Here is a 19,952-nt window from a genome sequence, read left to right as displayed (position 1 = left end):
AAAGTATGTATTTTCAGGTTTGAACAATGAAAAGCATGAAAATACATGTGAGATATTTGCATTATTAAGCATACAGGAAAAAAAGACACCAAAGATTATACCCGAAGACTAAAAATTTTTCTAGCCATCCAGTTCCATTCTGTAGAGTCTCTAATTTCCCGTGCAGACTTCCAAAAATCAATTTATACACTAATGTAAGTTATTACTGTTATATCAGCTAAGAGGAGCTAAAAGGGGCTGAAAGTGAAAGTGTTAGCCACTTAGTCATGCCCGACTCCTTTCAACCTCATTGACTGTAGCTGCCAGACTCCTCCATCCATGGGATTTTTCCAGACAAGAATACTGGAGTGGGTTGTCACTTCCTTCCCCAGGGGGTCTTCCCAACCCAAGGATCAAAACCTGGTCTCCTGCATTTCAGACAGATTCTTTACCATCTGAGCTACCTATGGATTAAAGACTTTATCGTACTTTTCAATTTTTTCAAGTGTTGCCATCAAGGACTGGGGTGCGGGGGGAAGCAGGAATAAGAGGGAAAACCCTAAGTACTACAGCAGTGTTCCCAAGCATTTCGATGCCAATTTGGGTCTCTTGGCACAGTAATTAGTATTTTAATTTTTAAATATATTTTTTGCAGAATATTAGAATAGAGGTAGAATTAAAGAAAGAAAACCCAACAGGCCCCAAGTAGAGAATAAGGAAGAGATAAGGCTATCTTTCCACTGAGAATACAGAATAACAGAAAAAACCTACTACTAATCTCAGAGGATTTGTCTCTGAGATGAATAGGGATATATTTAAGCCTGTCTGAGTTTGAGCAAACTCTGAGAGATAGTGAAGGACAGGGGAAGCCTGGCATGCTGCACTGCATGGGCTCGCAGAGAGTAAAACATGACTGAGCGACTGAACAACAACAAATTTATTCCTAGAAGAAATATTTATCAAGCACCTAAAGTGTATCAGGGGCTGAAGATACGGAAAATAAACAACATAAATATGACCCCTGAGGCTTTAGATGTTGCTCCAGTTTAATTAGTCAACAGCCACATGATGAAAATTTTATTTTTTGAAAGTATGTTGAAAAACTATCTTGCAGAAAAACCATTTGTTCAATTTATATATTCATTAACAATTACTTTTCACTAGTGATTTCTATGTAGGATGCGGTAGACTGATTCTAAAAATGACAAACAGGAAAATACAAATAACAGTGAGATGCTGCAATACACGTATTTGGATGGCTAAAACAAAACAAACAACAACAACAAAAAACTGAATATCAATCACTGGAAAGATTGTGGAGCAACAGGAACTCTCATTCATTAGTGATGAGAATGCAAAGTGGCATAACCACGTTGGAAGACAATCTGACATTTTCTTACAAGGCTAAATCTCCTTTCCTGCCCCTTGATTTTGGACTAAGTCAAGTGACTTGCTTTATTAAAGAGCATGTAAACTGCTGTCATGTTTAAACAGAAGCATCAGGAGCCACTGCATGCTTGGCTTTCATTCTCTTTCCTCTTCCATAAGGATGGCATGGCCGAAAGAGGACATCCTCTCTGACCTTGGTCCCAGATTGAGAAGACACATGGAAGAATATCAAATCCAGTTGACATGAGATGTGAACAATGCATAAATGTTTGTGGTTGTAAGTGCTGAGACAATTTTTTCATGATATATTTGAGGGTTCAGTTCAGTTCAGTTTAGTCGCTCAATCATGTCTGACTCCTTGCGACCCTGTGAATTGCAGCACGCCAGGCCTCCCTGTCCACCACCAACTCCCGAAGTTTACTCAAACTCATGTCCATCGAGTCGGTGATACCATCCAGCCATCTCATCTTCTGTTGTCCCCTTCTTCTGCCCCCAATCCCTTCCAGCATCAGGGTCTTTTCCAATGAGTCAACTCTTTGCATGAGAAGGCCAAAGTATTGGAGTTTCAGCTTTAGCATCAGTCCTTCCAATGAACACCCAGGACTGATCTCCTTTAGAATGGACTGGTTGGATATTGGAGGGTAAAAAAAATATATATATATATCATGGCCCTTTACTCCTGTATCCCTAGATAATTCAGTGTGTATGTCCTTGGAATGAGGATATTTATTTGCAAAACCAGAGCACCATTAGGAACTTCAATAAATGCAGCACTGATACAATAATTTTATCCAATTCATTATCCACATTTCTGCTCTGTCACTGATCCAATAATGTAATTTTTTCCTCTCTTTTACACATCATCCAAATTGGATAAGATATTGATTTATTTGTCATGATTCTTTAACCTCCTTTGTTTGGAACATCATACATATATGATTTTACACACACACACACACACACACACACACACACATAGCACTCCCCAGGTGGCGCTAGTGGTAAAGAACCTGCCTGCCAAAGCAGGTTAGGTATAACAGACATAGGTTTGATCCCTGGGTCAGGAAGATCCCCTGGGGGAGGGCATGGCAACCCATTCCAGTATTCCTACATGGAGAATCCCATAGACAGAGGAGTCTGGCAGGCTGCAGTCCAAAGGGTCACAAAGAGTTGGACATGACTGAAGTGACTTAGCATGCATGCACATATATACATATACGTATGATGTCTTTAATACTGTTCTTGGGAACTGCAAATATTAAATTCCTCCAACAAACCATTTTGGAGTCATCTCTGCTTTGCTGATGCAATGAACACAGTCCTTGTCCACCTGTGTGATCATCTGGCAGTGAGACTCAGTAATCTTGGCCAGTTGTAACATTTGCTATATCATTGAGTTTATGTTTCCCAAAGTGTAGAATGAGGCTAAGTATTCCCAATGATTTTAGAACTTTTTAGAGAGAGATTGTAAGGAGGAGACTGTGGTGCATAAAAGTTGGTAATTTTGTTTTTATAACATCCTGAATGAATGTCTAAACCGGAGAGGAACAGCAAGGTGACGGGTTACCTGAGAGAAAGAGGCAGTCAAGACCCAGTCACAATGGCTTCGAGATGGGAATGAGCTCAGGCCAATCACATAATACTCGCTATTGTGCTCTCAGGCTTAGTCAGAGCCAAACTCAGGAAGCACATTCCATTAGACTAAATAAAGCTTCGATCATGTGTAAAACTTCCAGCTTGAATAGGCAGCCATCCTATCACTCATCAGCCTGGATGCATTTAATGGGTGTAATTTCTTCCTCATATTTCTATGCATTTATTGTTTCATTTTTATTATAGGAATTTGGGCATCTTAGGCAGTTTATTATTTTCTGCTAAGCCCAGGCTTAACTACAGGGTGTACATGCAAATATGTTTCCTTTAGATTGTTAAAAGAATGGGCAATATCTGATTCAACTTAACCATGAGATTAGAAGAAAGGAAAAGTGGGGAAAATATCTATCCAGCACAGAGCCAATGTAACTTGAGAGTGTATAGAAATTACTGGGGGTGGGGAAGATTGTGGAGTATTAATTCCTCAATTCCAGAAGTTCTGTTCTGTACACTAAAGATGGAATTCAGAAAAATGTATTTTAAGAAATGGCAACTCACTCCAGTATTCTTGCCTGGAAAACCCCATGGATAGAAGAGCCTGGAGGGCTACAGTCCAAGGGGTTGCATAGAGTCAGACATGACTGAGTGACTTACACACACACACACAATGGATTTGGAAATAGATGATATTGCCTTCCATCCCTGTAACGTGCATTAAACTTGCTCTTAAATTGCTTAGAGGAAAAGGAAAGAAGATGGAAGACATCTTTCATCTTTTTATTCTATTCTATTCTTTTTATTCTATTCAGATCAATTATCAGAAAAACTGAATATCAGAAATTGTCTCTGCAGAATTTCCATTTCAAGATTGCATTTCATTGAGAAATTCAATGAAATTGAATCAGAGCTTCTGATCCTGTCAGTTCTTAAGGATTGTATTGATGTAATCCCATCTCAATTGGCTGCTGATCAGAATTCCTGTGTGAAAAAGTGTTCATTAATCAAGATGAAAGTGAATGGAGTGTAAATTATACCTAAACTCAGCAGAAATTATATATATGTGTATATATATATATTGGAGGATAAAAGTTATTTATTTTATTTAACTACTATATCGGCTGGGAGGCTAGTCAGGCTGCAGGTATTTCTATTAAGTATTTCCCAGATGTAGAACCAGAAGTAGATCCTGAGACAAAGACTTAAAAGTAAATTGTTTGGGAGGTAATTTTAAGAAACACTAGTGGAGGAGTAAGAAGGGCGATGAGACTGATGATGAAAGGCAGCCAATCAGAATGCTTCATCAGGCAAGTCATTCATGCGTGGACTGAGCGGGGCTCAGGCCCAGTTGGAGAGCTCTAGGAGAGTGTGTAGAACATGTGTTCAGGGCAGCGGGAGCTCGAGGAGTTGAACATTGACTGCCATCAGTCAGTGGTTGAAGGCTGCTCCAGGGACATTCACTCCCTGGCACTTCCAGCCTGCCTCCTGCAGGGGCCAATCAGGCTTCTGGAGACAGAGAAAGTCCTCAGGCAGAGGTGCAGGCTCTGGCAGATGGGATTCAGGCAAACGTGTGCTGAAAGCATTGGAGAGAGGGATTTGGAAAAATTAGGTCTTTGAAGCCAGCTCTTCATTCTAGATTAAAGATGATGAAAGAAAGAATTTACCAGGCAAGCGCCAAAACTTGTTATATTTAATGTGTCTCTTCTGTGAAAACAGCCAGATTCAAGGGCAGGGAATGGGTCAGTTGCCCCGATTACCAACCCAAGAGTGATCTTAAGTTATCACGGTGATGAATTGGATGTCTGGTAGGAGTTCACTTGGATTTCAACCTGAGAGTTCTTCTGTAACTGATAAAATGTAAATTTTCCTTATCCTGCAAAAGTCTCAGTGGATGTTTTAGAAGCACCTGTGGCTTGCATGCTCCAACTCTGTAGAAGGTTTTCTCCTCATCTTAAGTGCACATTTCCTGATGCAAACTGGGTAGCCAAGTATTATCAGTGATAGATTGAAAGTAAGAGATTCTAAAGCTGAACAACACATGGAAAAGTACTGTTCACTTGGAATTAGAAATTTGTTTCTGTATGTAAATGTTTTTATGCTTTCTATTAAGTTGTTCAGTTCAAACAATGAATGTAAAATTATGAACTTATTTTAAACATAAATAAGAAGGAAAATTATTTTCTGTTAATTGAAAAAGTTTCTCTCTGCCTCCACTGAGTACATAACGATTGAATGGGTAAAGAATGTCATATAGAAGGAACAGCAGTTTTTTAGCTTGTCAGGAGAAATCTCACATGACGTCCTTATAGTTCTTTAGGAAATCATCAAATTTGGTTGACAAAGAAAGTGAATATGAACCTGGTGTTATTTTAAATATGCTCGATACCTTTTTTCCCAAATGCTGGAGCATCCACAGCTGCACAAACTACAACTTTGTAAAGAATTAAAAATACCCCCTTATTCATGAGGGTCAAACAATTATAGTGCAGATCGACACAATGCCCTAAAGCTATATGAATGAATCATGGAGGGATTTTTTTTCTCCCACTGGAGGTTTGCAAACACATCAGATGGAGATACTGCAGAAAGAAACATGCCAGATTTAGATTTCATTCTGCCTCTGGTCAGTTCTGAAATCCAGAAGTCTTCCTTTTATGTGCTCTATGTTTAAGACACATTGACTCACATACAAGGTACGATTGTTGAATTTTGTCTTTAAATTCAATTTATTCCCACTTCCACTTTTTGCCCTCCAGCAATATTTACAAATTATGGGAGGATTTCCAGGCTACCTCTGTGCCTGGGAATACTTTCCAAGTAAACTTGCTTAGAGCTACCAGCTTGGCACTGGGACAATTAATATCAAAAGGTATCCTAAATGGAGTGTCAATTTCTATTTTCTTGTGTTGTGGTCTGTGTTACACACAAGGAACTCTTTGCTGCCATTGCAAACTATCATCAAAAACATCTTTTCTAAAAGAGAAAGGAACCAACTATTAATGCCAATATTGTAACTTGAACATGGGTATAACTTTCAACTTTGAGATGAAAAGTGGAGATAGAATGAGTTGAAAAGATGCTTGATTAAGAAACATGATAGAAGAAATATACAATGACACTACTCGCTCTGTGCTGAAGTTACCCTTTTTCTAACGTGTGTCCCTTTGGCTACAGAAGTGGAGAATGATGAGAGGAATACAGAGAGGAACAAGAAAGGAAAAAAGAATCAGAAGGTAAAATAAGGAAGATGGGCATCATTGGCGAGTTCATAGTCATAGAGATACAACTTTCCTGGTCTTAGTTCCTTCATCTATGAAATGATGGTGTTGATGATGATGGCCTCTAAGGATTCAAGTAACTCTCAAATGCTTCAATTCTTTGTTTTAAAATGAGAATCTGATTTTAGCCACCAGGTAATGAAACATCTCAGAATGACTTTCCCTCATACCTTTGGAGAAAACAGTTCCTTATAGTTTGTGAGAGTAAATTGTCTTCCAACTTTGTTTACTTTTGCAGTCTTTACACACAAAGATCAAATTATCAGGACATTCAAACTTCTGAAAGGACTGAAGCAAAACTACCAAGTGGCAGAAATAGGTCCCAAGTCAACCTGGTTACTTGAGAGCTCTTCATATGAGGAGCTGCATGGACCTTGATGCCAGCCGACCTTGTCACTAAGATCAGCAGAACAAGCATCACTTGCATGGGGGCAATCAGGCTTCGGGTCGAGTTTGCTGGAGCACCACGTGGAATTTAACAGATGAGTGCTGTCTTGTGGAGCAGGCGGCCCCCCATGGAAATAGCGAATTCTAGCCACCAGTCAGGTACTCCAGCTCCAGAGCTGACGTCAGTGCAGTTGTAGGGCCACCTCTGCCTTCTGCTCCCCACCCCTGAGTCAAACTGATGCACTGGTGAACCGCACTCTGCTCTGAACTGTGGAGGGGCAGAGTCCATTTTGGAGCAATAAAGACGTCTCGGGATTTTCATTTTGCATGTTCCCAGAAGTTTTGGCCCAGAGGCTGCCTACCTCTCAGCTCCTCATCCCAACATAAGAACCAGAGCAAGAACCTTCTCGGCTTCTATACCCAGCTCACTTGACTGTCACAAGATCACAAGAGGCCTGGCATAGCCAGAGAGCTGGTCTTGAATCAGCTCACTGAGTTACATCAGCTACTTGGCCTAACTGAAGTTTGGATGTAGACTCACCACTTGTCTAGAGGCTTCTTACTCCAGGTGTTCCTAAAGACAAGTAGACTAAGCACAGTGTAGTCCTTTTGTCAGTGGGTCACTTCAGCTCGGCTTCCCTGGTGGCTCAGAGGGTAAAGTGTCTGCCTGCAATGCGGGAGACCAGGGTTCGATTCCTGAGTTGGGAAGATCCCCTGGAGAAGGAATTGGCAACCCACTCCAGTACTCTTGCCTGGAAAATCCCACGTACAGAGGAGCCTGGAAGGCTATAGGCCACAGGGTCACAAAGAGTCGGACACAACTGAATGACTTCACTTCAACTCCAATCTAATGTTGAAAGCCAAAGAAGTAAATTTTTTTAAGTTCAAAACATTACATCAAACTAGTTAACTATTCAGAACCATTCTTCAGCTATGGAGATCAGGGTCCAGGGTGAGCTATGTATCCTAAGTATACAGCTTGGCAAACTTTCACACAGTAAGTTCATCCTTACATTTGTTGTTCAGTCGCACAGTCATGTTTCACTCTTCACAAGCCCATGGACAGCAGCATGCCAGGCCTCCGTGTCCTTCACCACCTCCCAAAGTTGGCTCAAGTTCGTGTCCATTGCATCGGTGATGCCATCCAGCCATCTCATCCTCTGACGCCCTCTTCTTTCTGCCCACCATCTTTCCCATCATCAGGGACTTTCCCAATGAGTCAGCTGTTCTCATAAGGTGGCCAAAATACTGAGTATTCAGGGTTGATTTCACTTAAGATTGACTGATGTGATCTCTTCACTGTCCAGGGGACTTTCAAGAGTCTTCTCTAGCACCACAGTTCGAAGGCATCAATTCTTTGATGTTCTGCCTTCTTTATGTTCTCTCATCCTCATAAGTGACACTCAAATCAAAACATGGAGCATCACCACCCAGCACCTTAAAAACTGTGCTTGTGATGGTTCCTGGTCATTACCACAGCCCATACCTCCTGGAGTAACTAACCGCTGTCCTGCCTTCTAACACCATGGATTTATTTTTCTTGCTTTCACAATTTATGCAAATGGGGTTGATTATATGTTATATATATATTTGTGAGTGGGTGTTTGCTGTCAACATAATGTTTGTGTAATTCACTGCTGTTGTTATGCATAGTTAGAATTCATTGTCTCATTGCTATGTGGTTTTCCATTGTATGAAGACATCACAATATATTTATCCATGAAACTATTAAAGGGCATTGGGGTAGTCTCAGGTTTTTAGATGTTGTGAATAAAGCTTTTATGAGCATTCTTATATGGTGTACATACACATGCATTTCAGAGGGGATGTTTATTTCTAGTGATAGAATGTCTAGTTCCTAGGAAATGCATATGTTTACCAAAGTAGACATTTCCCAAACAATTTTTAAAGTATTTGTATAAATTTACATTTCATGAGCAATGTCTAAGAGTTTTGATTGCTAAACATCTTCAATAATACTTGACGTTATTTGTCTTTTTAATTTTATCTATTGGATGTGTCATCTAGCCATGTATTTTGTATAGATAAGATGTATACAAGTTCAATAAACGTAGGCAAAATATTGATCAAAATAATAGAGTAAAAGCACTGACGCAGCATGTAGAAGTCATTCATTCACTTATTCACTCATTTAATAAGTAGAAGTATTCATGGGGGGTTTACAAAAGATAAACAACTAGGAAATGAAAATTTTAAGAAAAAGATTTAAAGAGAGAGATTTTCATGAAGATGTAATTATGTTTTTCCTAAATATTCTGTTACCATGTCTTCCTCAGATGGATTCCAAGTGTTTCCCAAATCTCCAGGGCCAGGATGATTTCACTATTTTATTTCTCAGCAATAATAATATGATGATGATAGCAACAACAGCAACCATGGTTTAAGTCATTGAGCTCACTGACCTTCACAACATGCTTTCATTCTTTTTTTTTTTTTTTCTGACTTGATTCTAACAACTGTAAGATAAAAGTAGAGTTTAGTGTCTTCAGTGCATAATCAAGGAGATGGAAGTTGTGAGAAAATAAGGCACTTGCTTAGGTGTTCAGTATCAACCACAAGAAATGCAATGGATTTGGGATTTGAACCAAGGACACTAGATTTCTCAATCTAATGATGCTTTTCTTTACCCTCAATGTACCTCTGTTAATAAAGACACTTGACACTGTAGATATTCTTTATAAAATAATATTTTAGTTTTGTTTTTATTTAATCATTGTTTTAGAGACCAGATCAAGTGATATTGTTCCCAATTCACAGATGAAGAAAGATAAGTCCAGGAGGAATTTAAGATATTCCATTGTTTTATGATGAGTTGGTCAGTAGGAGAAACTCAGGGGAATACTAATCAATTTCTTAAATTCTGTCTACTAAATTAGAAGTGCTCAGGAAGCAGAGAGCAGAGGCAGCCTTGTACATCAGGATGGAATAATAATCATTGCCATAATTTTAAGAGTTCACATTTCTCTACCTTTCTTGGGACTCATAATTTCTTCATTGTGAAAGAAAAGATGCTTCTATAATGATAGTTTCTATAATGAAAGCTTCTATAACCTTGGAGATGCCGATATGGAACAATTCTATATTCAGAATTCTAGGAGCATCTCTGATTTAAATTAAGCAAATAAATTGTTATTGTTGTCTCAGGTTCTTTTCTAGTCTACATTGTATAGTAAATAGAAATGTCCAACATCAATCAGTTGATGGGTCCAGGCTTCTAGAACACAGAGACAAAAAATCAGATCACCAATTTTGATATAACAAAAATGTGAATAATTTAAAATGGGACTGAAGACTTTCTTGTTCTCTCGGAATTCTGTTGCTTTAGGGAAGGGTGGATAACAGAAAGAGAATTTATGGAACATATCCAGTGAGTCTTTCTATAAAGAGAAAAAGGAGACAAAACCTCCCAGTGTGTTCTGCTTTCCAGGCCAAATATCATCAACAAAAAAGGCTTTATTGGTTTTCTGTTGTTGTTGTTGTTGCTGTTAATCCTTCCAACTGTTCTGGAATTCCCAAGGTGAGAATCAGCACAAGCAAATTATGCTGGGTTTATTTAATATTTCAGAGTCCAAGATGGAGTCAGATCTTGCCAAGAGAACATGTCTAGTTAGAGGTGTTTGCATTAATGTACATTCTTCTTGTGGTTTGAGTCACCTCAGTGGCAAGACCAGATGACAATATCCACTGAACAATTAAAGGATAAAGACCATATGAAGAAAATATGTCATAGCTGTACATTTTGGTTAATTCATTGTGTAAATTAAATATATTGCTCATAACTATGTCAAAAGTGGAATAAATGTTTATTGTTGGTCTCACCTGAATCCCAGGCTACCTGACTTAAGAAAATAGTTTTTAAAACTTTCCCAAATTGAATATTAATTTATAAACTGTTTATAGACAGGATATATTTCCTAGCCATTGAACCAATCTGGTACATTTCACATAGGCCCCACCTAATAATGGATCACAGTGGTTGGATAAATCGTGGAACAATTCTGAGATGTGCACTGCAGATTTTCCCAGAGGTCCTCAGTGGAATCACTCCTGTTGCTCATGGTGGTCACTTTGGTAGTGTGCTTTTAATGCTTCCCATTCTCTGTCTCAACTTCCCATATCTTCTGTCTGTGCTCCCTGGAATCCCACCTTACATTCAAATCCTTGTCTCAGAGTCTGCCTCTGGGGAACGTCAACCTAAGACAAACTTATTATCCATTCGTGAAGATAAGACAATGTATTTCCAAAGCAAATACCACCAGCATTTAAATGTTAGACTGAGAGACAGGAGTTTAAGTATAAAAGACAGGAGGGAAAATGAGGCTGAAATGACAGATATATTTTGGAGAGGAAGTGGGATATTTTGCCAGACCCTGAGGGATACAGTGGCTTTTCAGCCCAATGTGAGAGGTGAGAGATGTTAGCATTACTGATCTGGGTTCTTGGACACTTTAATCAATAGAAATTGAAAGTGAAAGTTAAGTCGCTCAGTCGTGTCCGACTTTTTGTGACCCTGCGGACCAGGCTCCTCTGCCCATGGGATTCTCCAGGCAAGAACACTGGAGTGGGTTGCCGTTTCCTCCTCCAGGGGATCTTCCCGACCCAGGGATCAAACCTGGGTCTCCCACATTGCAGGCAGATGCTTTACCCTCTGAGCCACCAGGGAAGCCCCCAGTAGAAATTGACAAGAGGCCAAATGAGAAATTCGGACAAGAATTTTTGGGACTTCTGCTGCAGCATAAATGAGTGAGGACAAGTTACCAGCGCCCTTGCTTTTTCCCTGAAGCAGGGGAGGGGCAAGCTGGCCCCTTATATGGGGTGAGGAGAGGGCAGATTTGTGGGTTGGGCTGGAGGGGTGATTTAGGTGACCTGTCTGCACCCTTGGTGGTGGTGAGTGCAGGCATCATGTGTAGCACCCTGCTTTTGCTCTCAGAATCTGGGAAATTGCAGTTGGGTTTTGGTCTTACTGTATCTTATTGTTTATACTTTCCTCCAACTGCACATGCATGCGGTTATTTTTAACCCCTTATGGTTTCTTTGTATCTGTTGCTTGAAGAGACGTTTGTCCAGGTACAAGCACTGCAGCAACTTTGGATGGGTCCCCCGTCCCAAGTTCCTGCCTATCTTGTCAGGAGTCTGGAAAAGAGCATGGAGTGTTTATGGAGTTGAAGGGGGAGCAATTGTTTCGGGAACAAGTCTGATGAGAATTGGCTAGATACCTATTGGCAAGCAGAAAATGCCACCATAAAGCATCTTCTGTTATCTCCTGCAGGGTCAATCAAAGGTTTGGTATCCTCCAGAGTAAATCTCCAGGAATCTTGGTGTATAGTAGGTGCTATTGGTGTCCTCTCCTGGCTGCCTGTTACTGGATGATGGATCCATTTCCCAGCTCCAGTAAGCCACTGATGGCCCCCAAGTGGTCACCTTCCCTTGGGTCATCTTCACCCAAGACAAACCCTTGGCTGAACAGGAGCCTCCTGCCTGGGAGTTTGTTCACTGCTCATCTCAGGCAGCCTGATCAGTATGAACGACAAAGAGATACGAAATGCTGGGCTCCCATAGCATCAGGCAAGATTTCTCTCACCAACCCCCACTTCTCACGAAAGCACACCCTCAATAAGTCGCATTCACCCAAAGTCCCAGGCTCTGCTTCCGGAGAACTTGACCCAAGAACCTGCATGTATGGCAGGAATAAGCCTTCCTCAGGGGAAGGCATTACAACTCACTTGGTTCTTCCCAGACCTCTAATGATTCTCTGGGGAAGATGAAGAAGGACTTTCCACCTTCCTGAAACACTTAGTAGCCTCCTGCAGACTTTCTCACAATCTGCTGCTGATCTAAGTATAACGTGCTGCCTGAACTGGCCCCATCCACTTAAGAGCCAGGAGGCCACTGGCTGTTAAGGTGGACGTGACCTCTGGCAGAAACAAATCTCCAATAATAGTAGCACAAAGACATTGGAATTGTCCTTTGGGCCAAAATGCTCCACCCATACACAGAGGAAATAATGAGCCAGGTGACGTTCTGAGGGGCCTAAAAATGGATCTGCCGGAAGGCTTAGAAAGAAAAGAACCATAAAAATTTTTATATGCCAAATCTCAGGATCAATGGAAGGGATTGATGTGTGGGAAACCCTTGTTCCAGGTCCTAAGTGCCTTGCCTGAACCCTCTGTTAAACTAAAAACAAAGTAAAACAAAGCATGGTCCTTCCATGCCTAATACTCCCCAGATGACTTTAAATGAATACACAGAGACTCTTTTCTTTTTTTTGTTTCTTTCCTGTTTTTGTGTTTTCTTCTAAAGGAGCATTCTTCAAACTCATTGTGACTTGTAGTGCCTGAAGATACTTTGTGGGGTCTCTCTTTTTCTGCTACTATGTAGTTTTTGCTCAATGAAGGGAAACATGCTTCAGCTTCAGTCTGAGGAGGCTTAAGTAGAAAGTTTATCTGTAACTCAGGTATACATGATCCCCTAGAGGAAGGTATGGAAACCCATTCCAGTACTCTTGCCTGAAAAATCCCGTGAACAGAGGAGCCTGGTGGGCTACAGTCCGTGGGGTCACAAAGAGTCAGACATGACTAAAGCACAGCACTTAAACATGTAGGGTTCCTGAATGCAATTCTAATTCAAGAAGCAGTGGTGTGGCCCCGTAAGAGCCTAGATATATCTGGGACTCCAGCACCAAGCAATTGGCCAGTTACACATGAAGCCCTTAGAAAGTATCCTCAGGAAGTGTGCTGTATAATACAATCCAACAATACCACTCTTAGAAATACACCTGACAGAAATGCAAGTATATGTTATCAAAAGACATATGTCAGAGCATTCCTAGCAGCATTTTTGGTAAAAGCCCCAAAATGGAAACTACCCAGATGTTAGACAACATTAAACTGTGACATTTATATATGGTCTACTGGACAGAGTCAAGAATGAACAATCTCCACATATATATTACCATTTGAATGAATTTTAAAACAAAATGTTGATTGAATGAAGACAGATACAAATAAGCATACAAATAGGCAAAAACTAATCTGTAGTGTTACATGCCAGGACATGGTCTAACCTTGAGGAGATGGGACCTATGATGGGCAGGGAGCATGGTGGGGCTGTACCTGGACACCACTGATGCTCTGCTGATTAATTTGGGTGCTGGTTACATAATTGTGTTTACTTTGGGAAAAGTCATCAAATTGTATAGGCATGATTTTTGCACCTCTTTGCATGTTATTCTTCCAAAAAAAAAATTTTTAAGGAATAAATTTCCCCAACTGAACTAAATGCTCCATTATTTGGGTTCATTCAGATTTATCTTTCTTCTATAAATGTCAACAATCAAATGTCCAGTGGTTAACCTAAACGTGGAATAGTTATAAGACTCTTGTTTTGGTATATGCTGTGAAGCACTGGTGAAACAATATAAATTATCTGGTTTCAAAAGATTCAGGGGATATATAAGAGTTTTTTGTTTCTATTTCAGAGAGTATTAACTTGTTCGGTATTTCAGAGTTATAAAGAAATTCTAAAACTAAATAGTTATAAAGAAATTCTAAAACTAAATGATAGAATTTTAAGTTGGGAGGGACTTGGGTAATAACAAATCCAGCCTACACATTTTGCAGATAAGAAAACTGACCTCCAGAGGTTGAATTAGGAGCCCAAGGTCACATATGCGGTTAGCAGCAGCCCTGGGAGGAGGTCCAAGGTCCAGAGTCTTTTTTCTCTGGACCACACAGACTCCTTGTTTCCTAGACCTTCTGAGAAAGTTCATGAATACATTTAAAATGTCTGTTCACAATTTTTAAAACTCAACTCATTTACCCCCTAATGGTACAATACATAGGATGTGAATTACTCAACTTCCTCCACTCCAATCTGTCAACAATCAACAAGTCAGTAGGCTGCTGGCATTTCTGCTTCAGCCTAATGGTTGATTTTAATTAACACATGGTTTCTGTGCTCACTAAAACCCTTTAATTTAGCTCACATGAACAGGGCTAAAATCAAGAAATATTCTCAACAACTAAGACATGGCCCTTAGGGTCATTTTTCCAAAAGCAAATACATTTGCATATCTCTTAAGGGAATCACAAAGTCCTCGGGATAAATATGTCCTAATCTCTAAAGTTTACTATAGAGATATCCAACACTGACTTCTTTGAATGGGTTTTAAGCACTGTGATGCCATGGCTCCACCCCAGACTTTCCAAGATTCTCCAGGAACAGGGTCTGGGCATCTGGAGGCTTTAAAATCCCTGGTGATTCTGGTGCAGTTGTAGTTGCAAGAGGCTGGTCTATTGCTCCTCTATGGCACAGCTCTCACCATTCTCTCCAGGATCACTCAGATATGTGACTGTTTAACAAATAAAGCAGTAACAGGTCAATGGTTGTCTCAGCTACATTACACACCACAGGTTGATATGTTGCCTTTCTGATTGGCTAGGCTACATCCAGCCAATAGACCAATTTGTTTTTAATTCATTTATAGTGCTATAAATTTCTTGAAGATCCACTATTTTCTTTAGGCAGGGGAGTCACAAAAGTCTTGGTAAATATCATATGCAAGTTAAAAGGAAAGAAAAATCAAGGTAGGATATGAGAGGTTCAAATAAGAAAGTCACCTATGACTGAGTCCAAAGTCAGAAGGCTGCATGGATGAAATACAATTGAATTGTGAAACTGAAACGTATCATGTTTATGCTTTTATTACAAAGCAGAGATACTTTTACTGCAAAATTTTACCTTATATAACTAAATTAAAGTTACTGATCACATAGATCACCTAGGATAATTTGAACTCTGGTAACAAGGACCTGAGATATATATATATAGTACCACATTGCTAACAATTATTTATTGACCTTAATTAGGTAATCTATTAACTAATTAATTTATATGTAATGTATGTGCTATGCAGTGGTTTTACCTATAACAGACTTTATTCTATCCTAGGGACTTCCCATGAACTTGGGCAAATTCCAGAGGATGGTGAGGGATAGGAAAGCCTGGCATGCTGCAATCCACGGAATTGCAAAGAGTCGAACATGACTCGGCAGCTGAACAACAACAACAACAAGGGACTTCCCTCATGGTCCAATGGCTAATACTCTGTGCTCCCCGAATAGGTGACCCAGGTTCGATCCCCAGTCAGAGAACTAGATCCCACATGCCACAACTAAAAAGGTCCCTCATGCCACAACTAAGACCTGGCACTGCTGCTGCTAAGTCGCTTCAGTCGTGTCCGACTCTGTGCGACCCCATAGACGGCAGCCCACCAGGCTCCCCCGTCCCTGGGATTCTCCAGGCAAGAACACTGGAGTGGGTTGCCATTTCCTTCTCCTGGCACAGACAGATAAAAATAAATAAATAAATAAATACTTCAAAAAATGATTTTATCTTAACAGTTTATATGTAGTGGAGCAGCAAATAACTAAATGGAAACTATAATGTGAGACTAAGACAAGATTCAAGGACAAGGGTTATGGATATGTAGGGGAGAACTTCTGTGCCAGTCAGATCTAGTTATGAGAAATAATTCTTGAGGCCAGTCTCAAAAGATAAGCAAGAAAAAGAGAAACAAGGAGAATAGTGCAAAGGTGGAGACCCTAAAGCAGAGGATGAGAAAAAGAGCGCTGAGTTGACACAACGTCAGCAAGTTCTGTATGATTAGCATCACGGAGTTCATGGATCTAATTCTACCTCTTTAGCTTAGAAGTTCCCATCTCTGCCTGTCATCTACCTGAGACACAACTGTCTTATGAGTTCCTTGAAGAGGGGAGCCATGTCCACCTCATTTGCAAATGTAGCCCATGGCCTACTGCTATGTGGTAGGTTCACCATTCATACTTCTGAATGAAATATTTTTATTTTTTCTTTTTTCCCAGCTCTATCCTATTGTAACTGAGGAAACTGAGGTCCAGGGAGATACAGTGGCCAGTCTAAAGTCATGTAGTATTTAGTGGCAGACTCAGATATTAAAACAAAACCTTGGGAGCCACCACCATGTCTAACTCTACCACAACAGCCTCCATTCAAATCCTGAATAACAGGAGTCTCTCCAAATTTTTTCAAGGACAGTGCCTTGGAATTGTCAGAGATGATGGAGTAGAAGGATGTGTGCTTACCTTCTCCTGTGAGAACTCCAAAATTGCAACTCGCTGCTGAACACCCATCAATAAGAGAATGTTGAATCCCACCTAAAAAAGATACCCCATGTCCAACAGCAAAGGAGAAGCCCCAGCAAGATGGTAGGAGTGGTAAAATCATGCTTTGAATCAAACCCCATACCCACCAGAGATGTGTAGAGGGCTCCAACAAAACCTTGTGTGCACCAGGACTCAGAGCCTCCAAAGAGACTGAGCCAGACCTGCGTTTGAGTGTTTGAGTGTCTCCTTCGGAGGCACAGGTCAGCAGTGGCCTGTCACAGGGACAGAAGCTCTGCAGAAGATCCTGCAGTAGACCAGGATCACACATGCTGCAGTAGACCAGCATGTGGCATAAATCCTCTTGGAAGAGGTCACCAGCAGCCAAACCATACAGCCCCTGAGCAGACATCCCACAAACTCCAGAACATTTATACTGAAGAAATTCACATGCTGTTAAGAAAGTTCTAGGACCCACAATAGATTTCCCATCCTGGGGATCTGGCAAAGGGACTGAGAACCCCCAGTGAATTTGACTTTGGAGGCCAGTGGGATGTGATTACAGAACTTACACAGGACTGGGAACCAGACTCTTGAAGGGCACAAATGAAATCTTGTGCACCCCAGGAGCCAGGACAAAGAAGCAGTGTCCCTACAACAGAATGAGTCAGATTTGCCTGTGAGTGTCCAGGAGTCTCCAGTGCATTCCTTGGCCTCAGGCCAAACAAAAGGAAGGGAACACAGCCCCTTCCATCAACAGAAAATTGGATTAAAGATTTACTGAGCATGGCCCCGTCCATCAGCCATCAGAACAAGACCCCATTGCCCCCACAGTCAGTCTCTCTCACCAGAAAGCTTCCATAAGCCTATTATTCTTATTCATAAGAGGCCAGACAAAATAAAAACCACAATCACAGAAAACTAACCAAACTGGTCACATGGACTACAGCCTTGTCTAACTCAATGAAACTATGAGCCATGCCATTTAGAGCCACCCAAGACAGATGGGTCATTGTGGACAGTTTTGACAAAACATGGTCCACTGGAGGATGGAATGGCAAACCACTTCAGTATTCTTGCCTTGAGAACCCCATGAACAGTATGAAAAGGCAAACAGATATCACACTGAAAGAGGAACTCCCCAGGTCAGTAAGTGCCCAATATGCTACTGGAGATCAGTGGAGAAATAACATCAGAAAGAATGAAGGGATGAAGCCAAAGCAAAAACAACACCCAGTTGTGGATGTGACTGGTGATGGAAGTAAAGTCCAATGCTATAAAGAAAAATATTGCATAGGAACATGGAATGTTAGGTCCATGAATCAAGATAAATTGGAAGTGGTCAATCAGGAGATGGCAAGAGTGAACATTGACCTTTTAGGAATCAGTGAACTACAAGGGACTGGAATGGGTGAATTTAGTTCAGATGACCATTAGCTCTACTACTATGGGCAAGAATCCCTTAGAAGAAATGGAGTAGCCCTCATAGTCAACAAAAGAATCTGAAATGCAGTACTTGGCTGCAATTTGAAAAATGACAGAATGATCTCTGTTGGTTTCCAAGGCAAAACACCCAATATCACAGTAATCCAAGTCTATGTCCCAAGCACTAATGCCAAAGAAGCTGAAGTTAAATGGTTCTATGATGCCCTACAAGACCTTCTAGAACGAACACCTAAAAAAGATGTCATTTTCATCATAGGGGACTGGAATGCAAAAGTAGTAAGTCAAGATCTCTAGTCTTTCCCTGGAGTAAAAACAAAGTTGGGCTTTGGAATACAAAACTTTACTTACACCTGGAGTAAAAACAAAGTTGGGCTTTGGAATACAAAATGAGGCAGGACAAAAGTTAACAGAGTTTTGCCAAGAGAACACACTGGACATAGCAAACACACTCTTCCAACAACACAAGAGAGGACTCTACATATGGGCATTATCAGGTGGGTCAATAGCGAAATCAGATTGATTATATTCTTTGTGGCTGAAGATAGAGAAGCTCTAAGGAGTCAGCAAGACAACACCAGGAGCTGACTATGGCTCAGATCGTGACCTCCTTATGCCAATTTCAGACTTAAATTGAAGAAATTAAGGAAAACCACTAGGCCATTCAGGCATGACTTAAATTAAATCCTTTAAGACTGTACAGTGGAAGTGACAAATAAATTCAAGGAGTTAGATCTGATAGACAGAGTGCCTGAAGGACTGTGGATGGAGGTTCATAACATTATACAGAAGGCTGTGATCAAACCATCTCCAATAAAAAGGAATGCAAAAAGGCAAAATCATTATCTGAGGAGGTCTTACAAACAGCTGAGAAAAGAAGAGAAGCAAAAGACAAAGGAGAAAAGGAAAAGTATACCCAACTGAATGCCGAGTTCTAAAGAAGAGCAAAGAGAGATAAGGAAGCCATCCTAAGTGATCAATGCAAGGAAATAGAGAAAAACAATAGAATGGGAAAGACTAGAGATCTTGTCAAGAAAATTAGACATACAAAGAGAAAACAAATCCCTTGAAACATAATGGGCACATGAAAGATAGGCACAATAAAAGATAGAAATGCTATGGACCTAACAGAAACAGAAGATATTAAGAGGAGGTGGCAAGAATACACAGAAGAACTATGCAAAAAAGATCTTAACGACCCAGATAATGATGGTGGTGTGATCATTCACCTTGAGCCAGACATCCTGGAATGAGAAGTCAAGGGGGCCTTAGGAAGCATCACTATGATCAAAGCTATGGAGGTGAAGGAATTCCAGATGAGCTATTCAAGTCCTAAAAGATGATGCTGGTAAAGTGCTGCACTCAGTATGCCAGCCAATTTGGAAAGCTCTGCATGGCCACAGGACTGCAAAAGGTCAATTTTCATTCCAATCCCAAAGAAAGGCAATGCCAAAAAATGTTCAGACTACTACATAATTACACTCATTTCACATGCTACCAAAGTAATGCTCAAAATTCTCCAAGCCAGTCTTCAACAGTATGTGAACCAAGAACTTCCAGATGTTCAAGCTGGATTTAAAAAGGCAGAGGAACCAAAGATAAAATTGCCAACACCCATTCAGTTCAGTTCAGTTTCTCAGTCATGTCCAACTCTTTGCAACCTCATAGACAGCAAAAAGCCAGACCTTCCTGTCCATCACCAGCTCCCAGAGTTCATTCAAACTCG

This window comes from Bos taurus, chromosome 13 (genome assembly GCF_002263795.3).
Source record: "Bos taurus isolate L1 Dominette 01449 registration number 42190680 breed Hereford chromosome 13, ARS-UCD2.0, whole genome shotgun sequence".
Classification (NCBI taxonomy): domain Eukaryota; kingdom Metazoa; phylum Chordata; class Mammalia; order Artiodactyla; family Bovidae; genus Bos; species Bos taurus.
The sequence above is the reverse complement of the archived record's forward strand: the minus strand, read 5'-3'. Positions refer to the sequence as shown.